Source organism: Anabrus simplex, chromosome 6 (genome assembly GCF_040414725.1).
Source record: "Anabrus simplex isolate iqAnaSimp1 chromosome 6, ASM4041472v1, whole genome shotgun sequence".
Taxonomy (NCBI): domain Eukaryota; kingdom Metazoa; phylum Arthropoda; class Insecta; order Orthoptera; family Tettigoniidae; genus Anabrus; species Anabrus simplex.
Window position 1 is genome coordinate 246,850,092 of NC_090270.1, and position 18,668 is coordinate 246,868,759.

Genomic DNA, 18,668 nt, shown 5'->3' on the forward strand with positions numbered 1-18,668 from the left:
CCAGTTCTGCCTCTAAACACACCTTAAATATCACACAGCAGTACTGACACGTTCTAGAACACATACACAGTAGTGTATCAGGACCGGGCGCATCAATAATAATAAAATAACAGTAAGTCCTAATACCGCATGTACATGAGATACTGATGCCAGCCGTAATGACGAGGTGGCCGAGTGGTTAAGGCGTTGGACTGCTAATCCAATGTGCTCTGCACGCGTGGGTTCGAATCCCATCCTCGTCGATTGTAGAATTTTATGTCGAACCACATATGATGCTTTTGATGTATAAAAGTATAATAGCAAAAAATCGTTTCTAAGCGGTGCTGTTAGGGCGCAGACACTACTAAGTGCATAGGTTCTTATTCATTCATATTGATACGTGCTGCCCGCCTCTGATGTATATTGGTTAGTGTGATTAGTTGCTACCCTCTCTCCCACAGAGGGCCGGATTCTATTCCCGGCTCAGCCACGAAATTTAGAAAGAGGTACTAGGACTGGAACGGGGTCCAATCAGCCTCGAGAGGCCGTGCTGCTGGAGACGGGGCTCGATTCCCACTTAAGCTATCCTGGGAGTGGTTTTCATTGGTTTCTCTCCTCTCCTTCAATCTAATGCCGATTGGATACCTAACCGTAGGCCACGGCCGCTTCATTGCCTATTCCTTCCGATCTCCCATCCATCGGCAAGGCCCTTTCAGCATATTAGATTAGGTCGCCTTGGTCAGGTACTGTTTCTCCTTTCCAGACGACCAAGCTCGATAGCTGCAGTCGCTTAAGCGCAGCCAGTATCCAGTATTCGGGAGATAGTAGGTTCAAACCCCACTGTCGGCAGCCCTGAAAATGGTTCTCCGTGGTTTCCCATTTTCACACCAGGCAAATGCTGGGGTTGTACCTTAATTAAGGCCAAGGCCGCCTAAGGTGCAAAGTCTCACGCTCCAGGATACTGCATTTGAGGCGGTCGAGAAGGGATCTCTCGTTGATTCGGAGAGAAAAAGCAACCCTCGGCGTTAAATGGATTAAGAATAACATAAGAATCTGGAACAATACTCAGTGATCAAAGTAAAAGAACGCTGTTTTGATTTTTTTTTAGTGCTTCAACCAATGTCCTGTATATATTCTTTTGATATTATATTTTCTTCTTAATCTGCATACGCTTGTAACCGTACAACAGGGTTACAGATTCCACTCAGTATCTATTATTATTATTATTATTATTATTATTATTATTATTATTATTATTATTATTATTATTATTATTATTAACCCGATTCATTAGATTTTATATTCTGTTTCTCATCATTTAGACTGTAATAATTAGGTATCACGCATATTATTGTATTTAATCATAGGTTAAGTGAATATGTTTGTAATTATGCTGTATATTAGTAAGTGAGATTTGTTGGTTTGATATAGTCATTCTGTGGCTTGTAACTCTAGGCAGATGTGTTGGCAGAGTATTTTGCAATCGAGGCTATGTTTAACTGAGAATGTTATGTGCAAGTAGGTTTTCCGGTGACTCATGCCGCATAGTCACTGTAATCCGCTTGGGTAAGCTTATACGACACATGACTGATGACATCAGTGCGTGGACACGTGATTGCGACCAAGTGTCAGTATTCGCCAGCTACTGTATGTTGAGCTGGAACGGATGAACAGAGAGTAGGGAGATGAGTTGTCATCGCGAGGTTATAAAAGTCGATGCAACGGTGGTGAGAGGTATCATATCTATCAGATCATATGTATCAGTCAGATGTATCAAATGGAAGAAGTGGTCATAGAGTGATGGTCAGTGCTAAGAGTTGTGTTTGAGGAAGTAATAATCGAGGAGGTCTACAAGTGGTGGTTGTATCCGAGCAGAAACCGGTACTATGCTGTAAAGAAACATCATCTTCTTGTGAGGATGGACTTCACAAGATGTTTCAATAATATTTTCCAATTTCTTATAATATATTGAGTGGACGTAATTACATTGGAGCTCCCTACACGCGTACATGGTATGTAGGCCAACTCCTTGTCTCTTTACCGAGCTCGATAGCTGCAGTCGCTTACGTGCTGCCAGTGTCCATTATTCGGGAGATAGTGGGTACGAACTCCACCGTCGGCAGCCCTGAAGATGGTTTTCCGTGGTTTCCCATTTTCACACGAGTCAAATGCTAGGGCTGTACCTTAATTAAGGCCACTGCCACTTCCTTCCCACTCGTACACTCCTAGCCCCTTCCTGTCCCATCGTCGCCGTAAGACTTATCTGTGTCGGTGCGACGTAAAGCAACTTGCAAAAAAATAGGAGTCTGTTTACATTTTCATTTATCGTTTTCTGTCGATCATAGTTACTTTTTAAACTCCCTCATGCCTGTTTTACCAGCCATGTGGTACCTATTAGCTCTACTTTAAGACCTTCCACTCTACCACATTTATTTTTAACTGCGATCACTAATACCATCTATTACTTCGGTTTCTCTATAGAGCTCGTCTAGTTTTACCAGCACCACGTCCAATATATTCTTCCCTCTAGTTGGTTCCATCTCTTTCTGAATCAGATATCCTTCCCAAATTCGTTGCTCATCCTTCCTGTCGTTCACATTACCTTCCAAATTGACATTTGATAAATTGAGGTCTCCCGCTACAATCACATTACTTTCCAAGTCGGTTCCCACATAGCTGATTACCTTATCAAATAGTTCTGAATCAGCGTCAGCACTTCCCTTTCCCGATCTGTACACTCCAAAGACATCAAGCAGTCATTATCTTTAGGCATGATAAGCATTAGACAAGCAATGAACCAAATGAAAGTGCACGTGTCTAGAACTGGTCATTCTTAACGCCATTAGCACGTAGCCTCCGTGGCGCAATCGGCTAGCGCGTTCGGCTGTTAACCGAAAGGTTGGTGGTTCGAGCCCACCCGGGGGCGACAACATTTTAAAGCCCAGTGTCACACTACAAGGTCCTTCAACAGATGTTTCACTGTAGAAATATGTGGCCCCCTACGATAGTCAGGACGCCACACCCTGGAAACACCGCAGCGTGACAGATGTGTGCATGTCCTTGGTTCTTATCGGTATGGGGATATACTGATGAATACAAGGCATCACCGATTAGGAGCAGGGTAGTGTCACCATGACCATACAATCTTTCCAGTTCTACAAGTATCTGTACTCCCCTGGTTGTACGTATGGTCCACCCAGGATATATATTGCAAACAAGGACAATACTCTTAGACATACGTAAATCTTCATAGGAGACAGTTCGAATTTAAGTGAAGTTGCTCCAGTTAGGCTCAACTTGCAGGAATCTAGTAAGATATGCCACATATTTTTGATTCCGGAGGTCAAATCGACTGCATCACTATTTATCTACCGAAGGCTTTTGTTAGGGTTCAAACGTGGCTGAGGTAGACGGACTTTCGAAGGGCGGTATGACGACATATAAAATACTTCATTTTTCTTTCTTTCTTTCTTTCTTCCTTTCTGAGTCCGTTCACCGTCCAGGGTTGGTTTTCCCTGTGGAGCATATCTCTGTCCAATGAGATCATAATATCACCTTCTGCCTCGCTCGATGCATAGCACACCAAGAAAATGTTGAGTGGTAGTGTCCTGGATGTGGGACATTTTGTCGGGCATACAACTGGGGGAGCACCAGTACCTTGCCTCGGCGGCTTCACCTGCTATTCTTAACAGGGGTGTTGTGGGGGATGGGAAGTTGGAAAGGGATAGGGAAGGATGCGGTCATATCTTTACGTTCGGTGCCATTCCGACATTTGCCTGGGGAAGAACTGGGAAACCACAGAAAATCACGTCGAGATGGCTGAGGAGGGAATCGGACCCACCTGTACTCAGTTGACCTCCCGAGGCTGAGTGGAACCCTGTCCAGCCCTCGTACCACTTTTCAAATTTCGTGGCGGAGACGGGAATCGAGCCCAGGCCTCCGGGGATGGCAGCTAATCACACCAAATACTACACCACATACGGGTCCTCTAGTAACTTAATTAAAACTTGCGATAGCTGAGCACTTTCAGAACGCAGTGTATGAAGTACATGCGACACATGAGGAATAAGTCCTATCCAAGCACAAAACTGGAAAACATAATAACTGTTAGAGGGATGCTGGTATCATTGAACAAAGAAATGTAGAGGGGCCGACGTACTTTCACAAACCAGTTCTGCCTCTAAACACACCTTAAATATCACACAGCAGTACTGACACGTTCTAGAACACATACACAGTAGTGTATCAGGACCGGGCGCATCAATAATAATGAAATAACAGTAAGTCCTAATACTGATGCCGGGCGTTACGACGAGGTGGCCGAGTGGTTAAGGCGTTGGACTGCTAATCCAATGTGCTCTGCACGCGTGGGTTCGAATCCCATCCTCGTCGATTGTAGAATTTTATGTCGAACCACATATGATGCTTTTGAAGTATAAAAGTATAATAGCAAAAAAACGTTTCTAAGCGGTGCTGTTAGGGCGCAGACACTACTAAGTGCATAGGTTCTTATTCATTCATATTGATACGTGCTGCCCGCCTGTGATGTATATTGGTTAGTGTGATTAGTTGCTACCCTCTCTCCCACAGAGGGCCGGATTCTATTCCCGGCTCAGCCACGAAATTTAGAAAGAGGTACTAGGACTGGAACGGGGTCCAATCAGCCTCGAGAGGCCGTGCTGCTGGAGACGGGGCTCGATTCCCACTTAAGCTATCCTGGGAGTGGTTTTCATTGGTTTCTCTCCTCTCCTTCAATCTAATGCCGATTGGATACCTAACCGTAGGCCACGGCCGCTTCATTGCCTATTCCTTCCGATCTCCCATCCATCGGCAAGGCCCTTTCAGCATATTAGATTAGGTCGCCTTGGTCAGGTACTGTTTCTCCTTTCCAGACGACCAAGCTCGATAGCTGCAGTCGCTTAAGCGCGGCCAGTATCCAGTATTCGGGAGATAGTAGGTTCAAACCCCACTGTCGGCAGCCCTGAAAATGGTTCTCCGTGGTTTCCCATTTTCACAGCAGGCAAATGCTGGGGCTGTACCTTAATTAAGGCCAGCTCCGCTTCCTTCTCACTCCTAGCCCTTTCCTGTCCCATCGTCGCCATAAGACCTATCTGTGTCGGTGCGGCGTAAAGCAACTTGCTTTCCAGACGTACCTCCGGTGCAAAGTCTCACGCTCCAGGATACTGCATTTGAGGCGGTCGAGAAGGGATCTCTCGTTGATTCGGAGAGAAAAAGCAACCCTCGGCGTTAAATGGATTAAGAATAAAATAAGAATCTGGAACAATACTCAATGATCAAAGTAAAAGAACGCTGTTTTGATTTTTTTTTTGGGCTTCAACCAATGTCCTGTATATATTCTATTGATATTATATTTACTTCTTAATCTGCTTAACCTTGTAACCGTACAACAGGGTTACAGATTCCACTCAGTATTTATTATTTTTATTATTATTATTATTATTATTATTATTATTATTATTATTAACCCGATTCATTAGATTTTATATTCTGTTTCTCATCATTTAGACTGTAATAATTAGGTATCACGCATATTATTGTATTTAATCATAGGTTAAGTGAATATGTTTGTAATTATGCTGTATATTAGTAAGTGAGATTTGTTGGTTTGATATAGTCATTCTGTGGCTTGTAACTCTAGGCAGATGTGTTGGCAGAGTATTTTGCAATCGAGGCTATGTTTAACTGAGAATGTTATGTGCAAGTAGGTTTTCCGGTGACTCATGCCTCATAGTCACTGTAATCCGCTTGGGTAAGCTTATACGACACATGACTGATGACATCAGTGCGTGGACACGTGATTGCGACCAAGTGTCAGTATTCGCCAGCTACTGTATGTTGAGCTGGAACGGATGAACAGAGAGTAGGGAGATGAGTTGTCATCGCGAGGTTATAAAAGTCGATGCAACGGTGGTGAGAGTTATCATATCTATCAGATCATATGTATCAGTCAGATGTATCAAATGGAAGAAGTGGTCATAGAGTGATGGTCAGTGCTAAGAGTTGTGTTTGAGGAAGTAATAATCGAGGAGGTCTACAAGTGGTGGTTGTATCCGAGCAGAAACCGGTACTATGCTGTAAGGAAACATCATCTTCTTGTGAGGATGGACTTCACAAGATGTTTCAATAATATTTTCCAATTTCTTATAATATATTGAGTGGACGTAATTACTTTGGAGCTCCCTACACGCGTACATGGTATGTAGGCCAACTCCTTGTCTCTTTACCGAGCTCGATAGCTGCAGTCGCTTACGTGCTGCCAGTGTCCATTATTCGGGAGATAGTGGGTACGAACCCCACCGTCGGCAGCCCTGAAGATGGTTTTCCGTGGTTTCCCATTTTCACACGAGCCAAATGCTAGGGCTGTACCTTAATTAAGGCCACTGCCACTTCCTTCCCACTCGTACACTCCTAGCCCCTTCCTGTCCCATCGTCGCCGTAAGACTTATCTGTGTCGGTGCGACGTAAAGCAACTTGCAAAAAAATAGGAGTCTGTTTACATTTTCATTTATCGTTTTCTGTCGATCATAGTTACTTTTTAAACTCCCTCATGCCTGTTTTACCAGCCATGTGGTACCTATTAGCTCTACTTTAAGACCTTCCACTCTACCACATTTATTTTTAACTGCGATCACTAATACCATCTATTACTTCGGTTTCTCTATAGAGCTCGTCTAGTTTTACCAGCACCACGTCCAATATATTCTTCCCTCTAGTTGGTTCCATCTCTTTCTGAATCAGATGTCCTTCCCAAATTCGTTTCTCATGCTTCCTGTCGTTCACATTACCTTCCAAATTGACATTTGATAAATTGAGGTCTCCCGCTACAATCACATTACTTTCCAAGTCGTTTCCCACATAGCTGATTACCTTATCAAATAGTTCTGAATCAGCGTCAGCGCTTCCCTTTCCCGATCTGTACACTCCAAAGACATCAAGCAGTCATTATCTTTAGGCATGATAAGCATTAGACAAGCAATGATCAAAATGAAAGTGCACGTGTCTAGAACTGGTCATTCTTAACGCCATTAGCACGTAGCCTCCGTGGCGCAATCGGCTAGCGCGTTCGGCTGTTAACCGAAAGGTTGGTGGTTCGAGCCCACCCGGGGGCGACAACATTTTAAAGCCCAGTGTCACACTACAAGGTCCTTCAACAGATGTTTCACTGTAGAAATATGTGGCCCCCTACGATAGTCAGGACGCCACACTCTGGAAACACCGCAGCGTGACAGATTTGTGCATGTCCTTGGTTTTTATCGGTATGGGGATGTACTGATGAATACAAGGCATCACCGATTAGGAGCAGGGTAGTGTCACCATGAATATACAATCTTTCCAGTTCTACAAGTATCTGTACTCCACTGGTTGTACGTATGGTCCACCTAGGATATATATTGCAAACAAGGAAAATACTCTTAGACATACGTAAATCTTCATAGGAGACAGTTCGAATTTAAGTGAAGTTGCTCCAGTTAGGCTCAACTTGCAGGAATCTAGTAAGATATGCCACATATTTTTGATTCCGGAGGTCAAATCGACTGCTTCACTATTTATCTACCGAAGGCTTTTGTTAGGGTTCAAACGTGGCTGAGGTAGACGGACTTTCGAAGGGCGGTATGACGACATATAAAATACTTCATTTTTCTTTCTTTCATTCTTTCTTTCTTCCTTTCTGAGTCCGTTCACAGTCCAGGGTAGGTTTTCCCTGTGGAGAATATCTCTGTCCAATGAGATCATAATATCACCTTCTGCCTCGCTCGATGCATAGCACACCAAGAAAATGTTGAGTGGTAGTGTCCTGGATGTGGGACATTTGGTCGGGCATACAACTGGGGGAGCAACAGTACCTTGCCTCGGCGGCTTCACCTGCTATTCTTAACAGGGGTGTTGTGGGGGATGGGAAGTTGGAAAGGGATAGGGAAGGATGCGGTCATATCTTTACGTTCGGTGCCATTCCGACATTTGCCTGGGGAAGAACTGGGAAACCACAGAAAATCACGTCGAGATGGCTGAGGAGGGAATCGGACCCACCTGTACTCAGTTGACCTCCCGAGGCTGAGTGGAACCCTGTCCAGCCCTCGTACCACATTTCAAATTTCGTGGCGGAGACGGGAATCGAGCCCAGGCCTCCGGGGATGGCAGCTAATCACACCAAATACTACACCACATACGGGTCCTCTAGTAACTTAATTAAAACTTGCGATAGCTGAGCACTTACAGAACACAGTGTATGAAGTACATGCGACACATGAGGAATAAGTCCTATCCAAGCACAAAACTGGAAAACATAATAACTGTTAGAGGGATGCTGGTATCATTGAACAAAGAAATGTAGAGGGGCCGACGTACTTTCACAAACCAGTTCTGCCTCTAAACACACCTTAAATATCACACAGCAGTACTGACACGTTCTAGAACACATACACAGTAGTGTATCAGGACCGGGCGCATCAATAATAATGAAATAACAGTAAGTCCTAATAATGATGCCGGCCGTTACGATGAGGTGGCCGAGTGGTTAAGGCGTTGGACTGCTAATCCAATGTGCTCTGCACGCGTGGGTTCGAATCCCATCCTCGTCGATTGTAGAATTTTATGTCGAACCACATATGATGCTTTTGAAGTATAAAAGTATAATAGCAAAAAATCGTTTCTAAGCGGTGCTGTTAGGGCGCAGACACTACTAAGTGCATAGGTTCTTATTCATTCATATTGATACGTGCTGCCCGCCTCTGATGTATATTGGTTAGTGTGATTAGTTGCTACCCTCTCTCCCACAGAGGGCCGGATTCTATTCCCGGCTCAGCCACGAAATTTAGAAAGAGGTACTAGGACTGGAACGGGGTCCAATCAGCCTCGAGAGGCCGTGCTGCTGGAGACGGGGCTCGATTCCCACTTAAGCTATCCTGGGAGTGGTTTTCATTGGTTTCTCTCCTCTCCTTCAATCTAATGCCGATTGGATACCTAACCGTAGGCCACGGCCGCTTCATTGCCTATTCCTTCCGATCTCCCATCCATCGGCAAGGCCCTTTCAGCATATTAGATTAGGTCGCCTTGGTCAGGTACTGTTTCTCCTTTCCAGACGACCAAGCTCGATAGCTGCAGTCGCTTAAGCGCAGCCAGTATCCAGTATTCGGGAGATAGTAGGTTCAAACCCCACTGTCGGCAGCCCTGAAAATGGTTCTCCGTGGTTTCCCATTTTCACACCAGGCAAATGCTGGGGTTGTACCTTAATTAAGGCCAAGGCCGCCTAAGGTGCAAAGTCTCACGCTCCAGGATACTGCATTTGAGGCGGTCGAGAAGGGATCTCTCGTTGATTCGGAGAGAAAAAGCAACCCTCGGCGTTAAATGGATTAAGAATAACATAAGAATCTGGAACAATACTCAGTGATCAAAGTAAAAGAACGCTGTTTTGATTTTTTTTTAGTGCTTCAACCAATGTCCTGTATATATTCTTTTGATATTATATTTTCTTCTTAATCTGCATACGCTTGTAACCGTACAACAGGGTTACAGATTCCACTCAGTATCTATTATTATTATTATTATTATTATTATTATTATTATTATTATTATTATTATTATTATTATTATTAACCCGATTCATTAGATTTTATATTCTGTTTCTCATCATTTAGACTGTAATAATTAGGTATCACGCATATTATTGTATTTAATCATAGGTTAAGTGAATATGTTTGTAATTATGCTGTATATTAGTAAGTGAGATTTGTTGGTTTGATATAGTCATTCTGTGGCTTGTAACTCTAGGCAGATGTGTTGGCAGAGTATTTTGCAATCGAGGCTATGTTTAACTGAGAATGTTATGTGCAAGTAGGTTTTCCGGTGACTCATGCCGCATAGTCACTGTAATCCGCTTGGGTAAGCTTATACGACACATGACTGATGACATCAGTGCGTGGACACGTGATTGCGACCAAGTGTCAGTATTCGCCAGCTACTGTATGTTGAGCTGGAACGGATGAACAGAGAGTAGGGAGATGAGTTGTCATCGCGAGGTTATAAAAGTCGATGCAACGGTGGTGAGAGGTATCATATCTATCAGATCATATGTATCAGTCAGATGTATCAAATGGAAGAAGTGGTCATAGAGTGATGGTCAGTGCTAAGAGTTGTGTTTGAGGAAGTAATAATCGAGGAGGTCTACAAGTGGTGGTTGTATCCGAGCAGAAACCGGTACTATGCTGTAAAGAAACATCATCTTCTTGTGAGGATGGACTTCACAAGATGTTTCAATAATATTTTCCAATTTCTTATAATATATTGAGTGGACGTAATTACATTGGAGCTCCCTACACGCGTACATGGTATGTAGGCCAACTCCTTGTCTCTTTACCGAGCTCGATAGCTGCAGTCGCTTACGTGCTGCCAGTGTCCATTATTCGGGAGATAGTGGGTACGAACTCCACCGTCGGCAGCCCTGAAGATGGTTTTCCGTGGTTTCCCATTTTCACACGAGTCAAATGCTAGGGCTGTACCTTAATTAAGGCCACTGCCACTTCCTTCCCACTCGTACACTCCTAGCCCCTTCCTGTCCCATCGTCGCCGTAAGACTTATCTGTGTCGGTGCGACGTAAAGCAACTTGCAAAAAAATAGGAGTCTGTTTACATTTTCATTTATCGTTTTCTGTCGATCATAGTTACTTTTTAAACTCCCTCATGCCTGTTTTACCAGCCATGTGGTACCTATTAGCTCTACTTTAAGACCTTCCACTCTACCACATTTATTTTTAACTGCGATCACTAATACCATCTATTACTTCGGTTTCTCTATAGAGCTCGTCTAGTTTTACCAGCACCACGTCCAATATATTCTTCCCTCTAGTTGGTTCCATCTCTTTCTGAATCAGATGTCCTTCCCAAATTCGTTGCTCATGCTTCCTGTCGTTCACATTACCTTCCAAATTGACATTTGATAAATTGAGGTCTCCCGCTACAATCACATTACTTTCCAAGTCGGTTCCCACATAGCTGATTACCTTATCAAATAGTTCTGAATCAGCGTCAGCACTTCCCTTTCCCGATCTGTACACTCCAAAGACATCAAGCAGTCATTATCTTTAGGCATGATAAGCATTAGACAAGCAATGAACAAAATGAAAGTGCACGTGTCTAGAACTGGTCATTCTTAACGCCATTAGCACGTAGCCTCCGTGGCGCAATCGGCTAGCGCGTTCGGCTGTTAACCGAAAGGTTGGTGGTTCGAGCCCACCCGGGGGCGACAACATTTTAAAGCCCAGTGTCACACTACAAGGTCCTTCAACAGATGTTTCACTGTAGAAATATGTGGCCCCCTACGATAGTCAGGACGCCACACCCTGGAAACACCGCAGCGTGACAGATGTGTGCATGTCCTTGGTTCTTATCGGTATGGGGATATACTGATGAATACAAGGCATCACCGATTAGGAGCAGGGTAGTGTCACCATGACCATACAATCTTTCCAGTTCTACAAGTATCTGTACTCCCCTGGTTGTACGTATGGTCCACCCAGGATATATATTGCAAACAAGGACAATACTCTTAGACATACGTAAATCTTCATAGGAGACAGTTCGAATTTAAGTGAAGTTGCTCCAGTTAGGCTCAACTTGCAGGAATCTAGTAAGATATGCCACATATTTTTGATTCCGGAGGTCAAATCGACTGCATCACTATTTATCTACCGAAGGCTTTTGTTAGGGTTCAAACGTGGCTGAGGTAGACGGACTTTCGAAGGGCGGTATGACGACATATAAAATACTTCATTTTTCTTTCTTTCTTTCTTTCTTCCTTTCTAAGTCCGTTCACCGTCCAGGATTGGTTTTCCCTGTGGAGCATATCTCTGTCCAATGAGATCATAATATCACCTTCTGCCTCGCTCGATGCATAGCACACCAAGAAAATGTTGAGTGGTAGTGTCCTGGATGTGGGACATTTTGTCGGGCATACAACTGGGGGAGCACCAGTACCTTGCCTCGGCGGCTTCACCTGCTATTCTTAACAGGGGTGTTGTGGGGGATGGGAAGTTGGAAAGGGATAGGGAAGGATGCGGTCATATCTTTACGTTCGGTGCCATTCCGACATTTGCCTGGGGAAGAACTGGGAAACCACAGAAAATCACGTCGAGATGGCTGAGGAGGGAATCGGACCCACCTGTACTCAGTTGACCTCCCGAGGCTGAGTGGAACCCTGTCCAGCCCTCGTACCACTTTTCAAATTTCGTGGCGGAGACGGGAATCGAGCCCAGGCCTCCGGGGATGGCAGCTAATCACACCAAATACTACACCACATACGGGTCCTCTAGTAACTTAATTAAAACTTGCGATAGCTGAGCACTTTCAGAACGCAGTGTATGAAGTACATGCGACACATGAGGAATAAGTCCTATCCAAGCACAAAACTGGAAAACATAATAACTGTTAGAGGGATGCTGGTATCATTGAACAAAGAAATGTAGAGGGGCCGACGTACTTTCACAAACCAGTTCTGCCTCTAAACACACCTTAAATATCACACAGCAGTACTGACACGTTCTAGAACACATACACAGTAGTGTATCAGGACCGGGCGCATCAATAATAATGAAATAACAGTAAGTCCTAATACTGATGCCGGGCGTTACGACGAGGTGGCCGAGTGGTTAAGGCGTTGGACTGCTAATCCAATGTGCTCTGCACGCGTGGGTTCGAATCCCATCCTCGTCGATTGTAGAATTTTATGTCGAACCACATATGATGCTTTTGAAGTATAAAAGTATAATAGCAAAAAAACGTTTCTAAGCGGTGCTGTTAGGGCGCAGACACTACTAAGTGCATAGGTTCTTATTCATTCATATTGATACGTGCTGCCCGCCTCTGATGTATATTGGTTAGTGTGATTAGTTGCTACCCTCTCTCCCACAGAGGGCCGGATTCTATTCCCGGCTCAGCCACGAAATTTAGAAAGAGGTACTAGGACTGGAACGGGGTCCAATCAGCCTCGAGAGGCCGTGCTGCTGGAGACGGGGCTCGATTCCCACTTAAGCTATCCTGGGAGTGGTTTTCATTGGTTTCTCTCCTCTCCTTCAATCTAATGCCGATTGGATACCTAACCGTAGGCCACGGCCGCTTCATTGCCTATTCCTTCCGATCTCCCATCCATCGGCAAGGCCCTTTCAGCATATTAGATTAGGTCGCCTTGGTCAGGTACTGTTTCTCCTTTCCAGACGACCAAGCTCGATAGCTGCAGTCGCTTAAGCGCGGCCAGTATCCAGTATTCGGGAGATAGTAGGTTCAAACCCCACTGTCGGCAGCCCTGAAAATGGTTCTCCGTGGTTTCCCATTTTCACAGCAGGCAAATGCTGGGGCTGTACCTTAATTAAGGCCAGCTCCGCTTCCTTCTCACTCCTAGCCCTTTCCTGTCCCATCGTCGCCATAAGACCTATCTGTGTCGGTGCGGCGTAAAGCAACTTGCTTTCCAGACGTACCTCCGGTGCAAAGTCTCACGCTCCAGGATACTGCATTTGAGGCGGTCGAGAAGGGATCTCTCGTTGATTCGGAGAGAAAAAGCAACCCTCGGCGTTAAATGGATTAAGAATAAAATAAGAATCTGGAACAATACTCAATGATCAAAGTAAAAGAACGCTGTTTTGATTTTTTTTTTGGGCTTCAACCAATGTCCTGTATATATTCTATTGATATTATATTTACTTCTTAATCTGCTTAACCTTGTAACCGTACAACAGGGTTACAGATTCCACTCAGTATTTATTATTATTATTATTATTATTATTATTATTATTATTATTATTATTATTATTATTATTATTATTAACCCGATTCATTAGATTTTATATTCTGTTTCTCATCATTTAGACTGTAATAATTAGGTATCACGCATATTATTGTATTTAATCATAGGTTAAGTGAATATGTTTGTAATTATGCTGTATATTAGTAAGTGAGATTTGTTGGTTTGATATAGTCATTCTGTGGCTTGTAACTCTAGGCAGATGTGTTGGCAGAGTATTTTGCAATCGAGGCTATGTTTAACTGAGAATGTTATGTGCAAGTAGGTTTTCCGGTGACTCATGCCTCATAGTCACTGTAATCCGCTTGGGTAAGCTTATACGACACATGACTGATGACATCAGTGCGTGGACACGTGATTGCGACCAAGTGTCAGTATTCGCCAGCTACTGTATGTTGAGCTGGAACGGATGAACAGAGAGTAGGGAGATGAGTTGTCATCGCGAGGTTATAAAAGTCGATGCAACGGTGGTGAGAGTTATCATATCTATCAGATCATATGTATCAGTCAGATGTATCAAATGGAAGAAGTGGTCATAGAGTGATGGTCGGTGCTAAGAGTTGTGTTTGAGGAAGTAATAATCGAGGAGGTCTACAAGTGGTGGTTGTATCCGAGCAGAAACCGGTACTATGCTGTAAAGAAACATCATCTTCTTGTGAGGATGGACTTCACAAGATGTTTCAATAATATTTTCCAATTTCTTATAATATATTGAGTGGACGTAATTACATTGGAGCTCCCTACACGCGTACATGGTATGTAGGCCAACTCCTTGTCTCTTTACCGAGCTCGATAGCTGCAGTCGCTTACGTGCTGCCAGTGTCCATTATTCGGGAGATAGTGGGTACGAACCCCACCGTCGGCAGCCCTGAAGATGGTTTTCCGTGGTTTCCCATTTTCACACGAGCCAAATGCTAGGGCTGTACCTTAATTAAGGCCACTGCCACTTCCTTCCCACTCGTACACTCCTAGCCCCTTCCTGTCCCATCGTCGCCGTAAGACTTATCTGTGTCGGTGCGACGTAAAGCAACTTGCAAAAAAATAGGAGTCTGTTTACATTTTCATTTATCGTTTTCTGTCGATCATAGTTACTTTTTAAACTCCCTCATGCCTGTTTTACCAGCCATGTGGTACCTATTAGCTCTACTTTAAGACCTTCCACTCTACCACATTTATTTTTAACTGCGATCACTAATACCATCTATTACTTCGGTTTCTCTATAGAGCTCGTCTAGTTTTACCAGCACCACGTCCAATATAATCTTCCCTCTAGTTGGTTCCATCTCTTTCTGAATCAGATGTCCTTCCCAAATTCGTTTCTCATGCTTCCTGTCGTTCACATTACCTTCCAAATTGACATTTGATAAATTGAGGTCTCCCGCTACAATCACATTACTTTCCAAGTCGTTTCCCGCATAGCTGATTACCTTATCAAATAGTTCTGAATCAGCGTCAGCGCTTCCCTTTCCCGATCTGTACACTCCAAAGACATCAAGCAGTCATTATCTTTAGGCATGATAAGCATTAGACAAGCAATGAACAAAATGAAAGTGCACGTGTCTAGAACTGGTCATTCTTAACGCCATTAGCACGTAGCCTCCGTGGCGCAATCGGCTAGCGCGTTCGGCTGTTAACCGAAAGGTTGGTGGTTCGAGCCCACCCGGGGGCGACAACATTTTAAAGCCCAGTGTCACACTACAAGGTCCTTCAACAGATGTTTCACTGTAGAAGTATGTGGCCCCCTACGATACTCAGGACGCCACACCCTGGAAACACCGCAGCGTGACAGATGTGTGCATGTCCTCGGTTCTTATCGGTATGGGGATATACTGATGAATACAAGGCATCACCGATTAGGAGCAGGGTAGTGTCACCATGACCATACAATCTTTCCAGTTCTACAAGTATCTGTACTCCCCTGGTTGTACGTATGGTCCACCCAGGATATATATTGCAAACAAGGAAAATACTCTTAGACATACGTAAATCTTCATAGGAGACAGTTCGAATTTCAGTGAAGTTGCTCCAGTTAGGCTCAACTTGCAGGAATCTAGTAAGATATGCCACATATTTTTGATTCCGGAGGTCAAATCGACTGCTTCACTATTTATCTACCGAAGGCTTTTGTTAGGGTTCAAACGTGGCTGAGGTAGACGGACTTTCGAAGGGCGGTGTGACGACATATAAAATACTTCATTTTTCTTTCTTTCATTCTTTCTTTCTTCCTTTCTGAGTCCGTTCACAGTCCAGGGTTGGTTTTCCCTGTGGAGCATATCTCTGTCCAATGAGATCATAATATCACCTTCTGCCTCGCTCGATGCATAGCACACCAAGAAAATGTTGAGTGGTAGTGTCCTGGATGTGGGACATTTGGTCGGGCATACAACTGGGGGAGCAACAGTACCTTGCCTCGGCGGCTTCACCTGCTATTCTTAACAGGGGTGTTGTGGGGGATGGGAAGTTGGAAAGGGATAGGGAAGGATGCGGTCATATCTTTACGTTCGGTGCCATTCCGACATTTGCCTGGGGAAGAACTGGGAAACCACAGAAAATCACGTCGAGATGGCTGAGGAGGGAATCGGACCCACCTGTACTCAGTTGACCTCCCGAGGCTGAGTGGAACCCTGTCCAGCCCTCGTACCACTTTTCAAATTTCGTGGCGGAGACGGGAATCGAGCCCAGGCCTCCGAGGATGGCAGCTAATCACACCAAATACTACACCACATACGGGTCCTCTAGTAACTTAATTAAAACTTGCGATAGCTGAGCACTTTCAGAACGCAGTGTATGAAGTACATGCGACACATGAGGAATAAGTCCTATCCAAGCACAAAACTGGAAAACATAATAACTGTTAGAGGGATGCTGGTATCATTGAACAAAGAAATGTAGAGGGGCCGACGTACTTTCACAAACCAGTTCTGCCTCTAAACACACCTTAAATATCACACAGCAGTACTGACACGTTCTAGAACACATACACAGTAGTGTATCAGGACCGGGCGCATCAATAATAATGAAATAACAGTAAGTCGTAATACTGATGCAGGCCGTTACGACGAGGTGGCCGAGTGGTTGAGGCGTTGGACTGCTAATCCAATGTGCTCTGCACGCGTGGGTTCGAATCCCATCCTCGTCGATTGTAGAATTTTATGTCGAACCACATATGATGCTTTTGAAGTATAAAAGTATAATAGCAAAAAATCGTTTCTAAGCGGTGCTGTTAGGGCGCAGACACTACTAAGTGCATAGGTTCTTATTCATTCATATTGATACGTGCTGCCCGCCTCTGATGTATATTGGTTAGTGTGATTAGTTGCTACCCTCTCTCCCACAGAGGGCCGGATTCTATTCCCGGCTCAGCCACGAAATTTAGAAAGAGGTACTAGGACTGGAACGGGGTCCAATCAGCCTCGAGAGGCCGTGCTGCTGGAGACGGGGCTCGATTCCCACTTAAGCTATCCTGGGAGTGGTTTTCATTGGTTTCTCTCCTCTCCTTCAATCTAATGCCGGTTGGATACCTAACCGTAGGCCACGGCCGCTTCATTGCCTATCCCTTCCGATCTCCCATCCATCGGCTAGGCCCTTTCAGCATATTAGATTAGGTCGCCTTGGTCAGGTACTGTTTCTCCTTTCCAGACGACCAAGCTCGATAGCTGCAGTCGCTTAAGCGCGGCCAGTATCCAGTATTCGGGAGATAGTAGGTTCAAACCCCACTGTCGGCAGCCCTGAAAATGGTTCTCCGTGGTTTCCCATTTTCACACCAGGCAAATGCTGGGGCTGTACCTTAATTAAGGCCAAGGCCGCTTCCTTCTCACTCCTAGCCCTTTCCTGTCCCATCGTCGCCATAAGACCTATCTGTGTCGGTGCGGCGTAAAGCAACTTGCTTTCCAGACGTACCTCCGGTGCAAAGTCTCACGCTCCAGGATACTGCATTTGAGGCGGTCGAGAAGGGATCTCTCGTTGATTCGGAGAGAAAAAGCAACCCTCGGCGTTAAATGGATTAAGAATAAAATAAGAATCTGGAACAATACTCAGTGATCAAAGTAAAAGAACGCTGTTTTGATTTTTTTTTAGTGCTTCAACCAATGTCCTGTATATATTCTATTGATATTATATTTTCTTCTTAATCTGCTTACCCTTGTAACCGTACAACAGGGTTACAGATTCCACTCAGTATTTATCTATATATATAAAAGCAAGTCGGGCTGGAGCGATGTATATATAAATATTTAAAAATGAAAAAAGACGTGAATTAATGAGGCACTTCCAGAAATCTCAGAAATTTGAAACTTGGTACGAGGGAAACTGATGACCCCAGGATCCCTAGAAAAATCGGAAATTCTCAAAATTCCCTGAAGGGGGCACGCTGGGGGGGCTCAAATTTTGGGCTCAGTATAAGAACACAGTCGTATAGTATATCCAAAACGATAACCTATAGGTTTCGTGGGCTTAAAAATTTTCGGGAATTTCCTCATTTTTATCCCCCATCCCCCCAAATCAAGATGGCGGCACAACCTGCGAGACGAGGTAGACAATTGAAATTTGGTGAAATTATAGCTTTTGAACCCTAACCGACGGGAAAATTCCAAGATGTTCAAATTTTTCACTTTTTACCCCCAAGGATATCGAAATATGGAGGCAATTTTAATGACTGTGCAGACATTCCTTCTGAGCTATTTTTTGGCTAAACGGTAAGTCGTATCACAAAACGGATGGCACAACGTCGCTTCAATTCGGAGTGATCTACAACTTTGGTCCTGTGACATTTTGTCGTATCTCTCTCCCTTATACGTTAAATTTGGCCGTATTTCTGGATTGTTCGTAAATTTGGTGATTTTTACAAGTATATTTTATTCTTTGACACACTTATAACAAT

At 44.2% G+C, this 18,668-nt stretch overlaps 9 non-coding genes across 9 annotated transcripts; all 9 read left to right on the forward strand.

Moving 5' to 3' along the window:
• The first annotated feature begins 160 nt into the window (after nucleotides 1-160).
• On the forward strand, nucleotides 161-242 carry TRNAS-GCU (transfer RNA serine (anticodon GCU)). The gene has a single exon. It is a non-coding gene; the product is annotated as a tRNA-Ser (tRNA).
• A 2,589-nt stretch (nucleotides 243-2,831) lies between these two features.
• On the forward strand, nucleotides 2,832-2,905 carry TRNAN-GUU (transfer RNA asparagine (anticodon GUU)). The gene has a single exon. It is a non-coding gene; the product is annotated as a tRNA-Asn (tRNA).
• Nucleotides 2,906-4,289: 1,384 nt separating this feature from the next.
• TRNAS-GCU (transfer RNA serine (anticodon GCU)) lies at nucleotides 4,290-4,371 on the forward strand. Its single transcript has one exon. It is a non-coding gene; the product is annotated as a tRNA-Ser (tRNA).
• Nucleotides 4,372-7,035: 2,664 nt separating this feature from the next.
• Nucleotides 7,036-7,109, forward strand: TRNAN-GUU (transfer RNA asparagine (anticodon GUU)). The gene has a single exon. It is a non-coding gene; the product is annotated as a tRNA-Asn (tRNA).
• A 1,388-nt stretch (nucleotides 7,110-8,497) lies between these two features.
• TRNAS-GCU (transfer RNA serine (anticodon GCU)) lies at nucleotides 8,498-8,579 on the forward strand. Its single transcript has one exon. It is a non-coding gene; the product is annotated as a tRNA-Ser (tRNA).
• Nucleotides 8,580-11,165: 2,586 nt separating this feature from the next.
• TRNAN-GUU (transfer RNA asparagine (anticodon GUU)) lies at nucleotides 11,166-11,239 on the forward strand. The gene has a single exon. It is a non-coding gene; the product is annotated as a tRNA-Asn (tRNA).
• A 1,384-nt stretch (nucleotides 11,240-12,623) lies between these two features.
• On the forward strand, nucleotides 12,624-12,705 carry TRNAS-GCU (transfer RNA serine (anticodon GCU)). The gene has a single exon. It is a non-coding gene; the product is annotated as a tRNA-Ser (tRNA).
• A 2,679-nt stretch (nucleotides 12,706-15,384) lies between these two features.
• Nucleotides 15,385-15,458, forward strand: TRNAN-GUU (transfer RNA asparagine (anticodon GUU)). Its single transcript has one exon. It is a non-coding gene; the product is annotated as a tRNA-Asn (tRNA).
• Nucleotides 15,459-16,846: 1,388 nt separating this feature from the next.
• On the forward strand, nucleotides 16,847-16,928 carry TRNAS-GCU (transfer RNA serine (anticodon GCU)). Its single transcript has one exon. It is a non-coding gene; the product is annotated as a tRNA-Ser (tRNA).
• The last annotated feature ends 1,740 nt before the right edge of the window (nucleotides 16,929-18,668 follow it).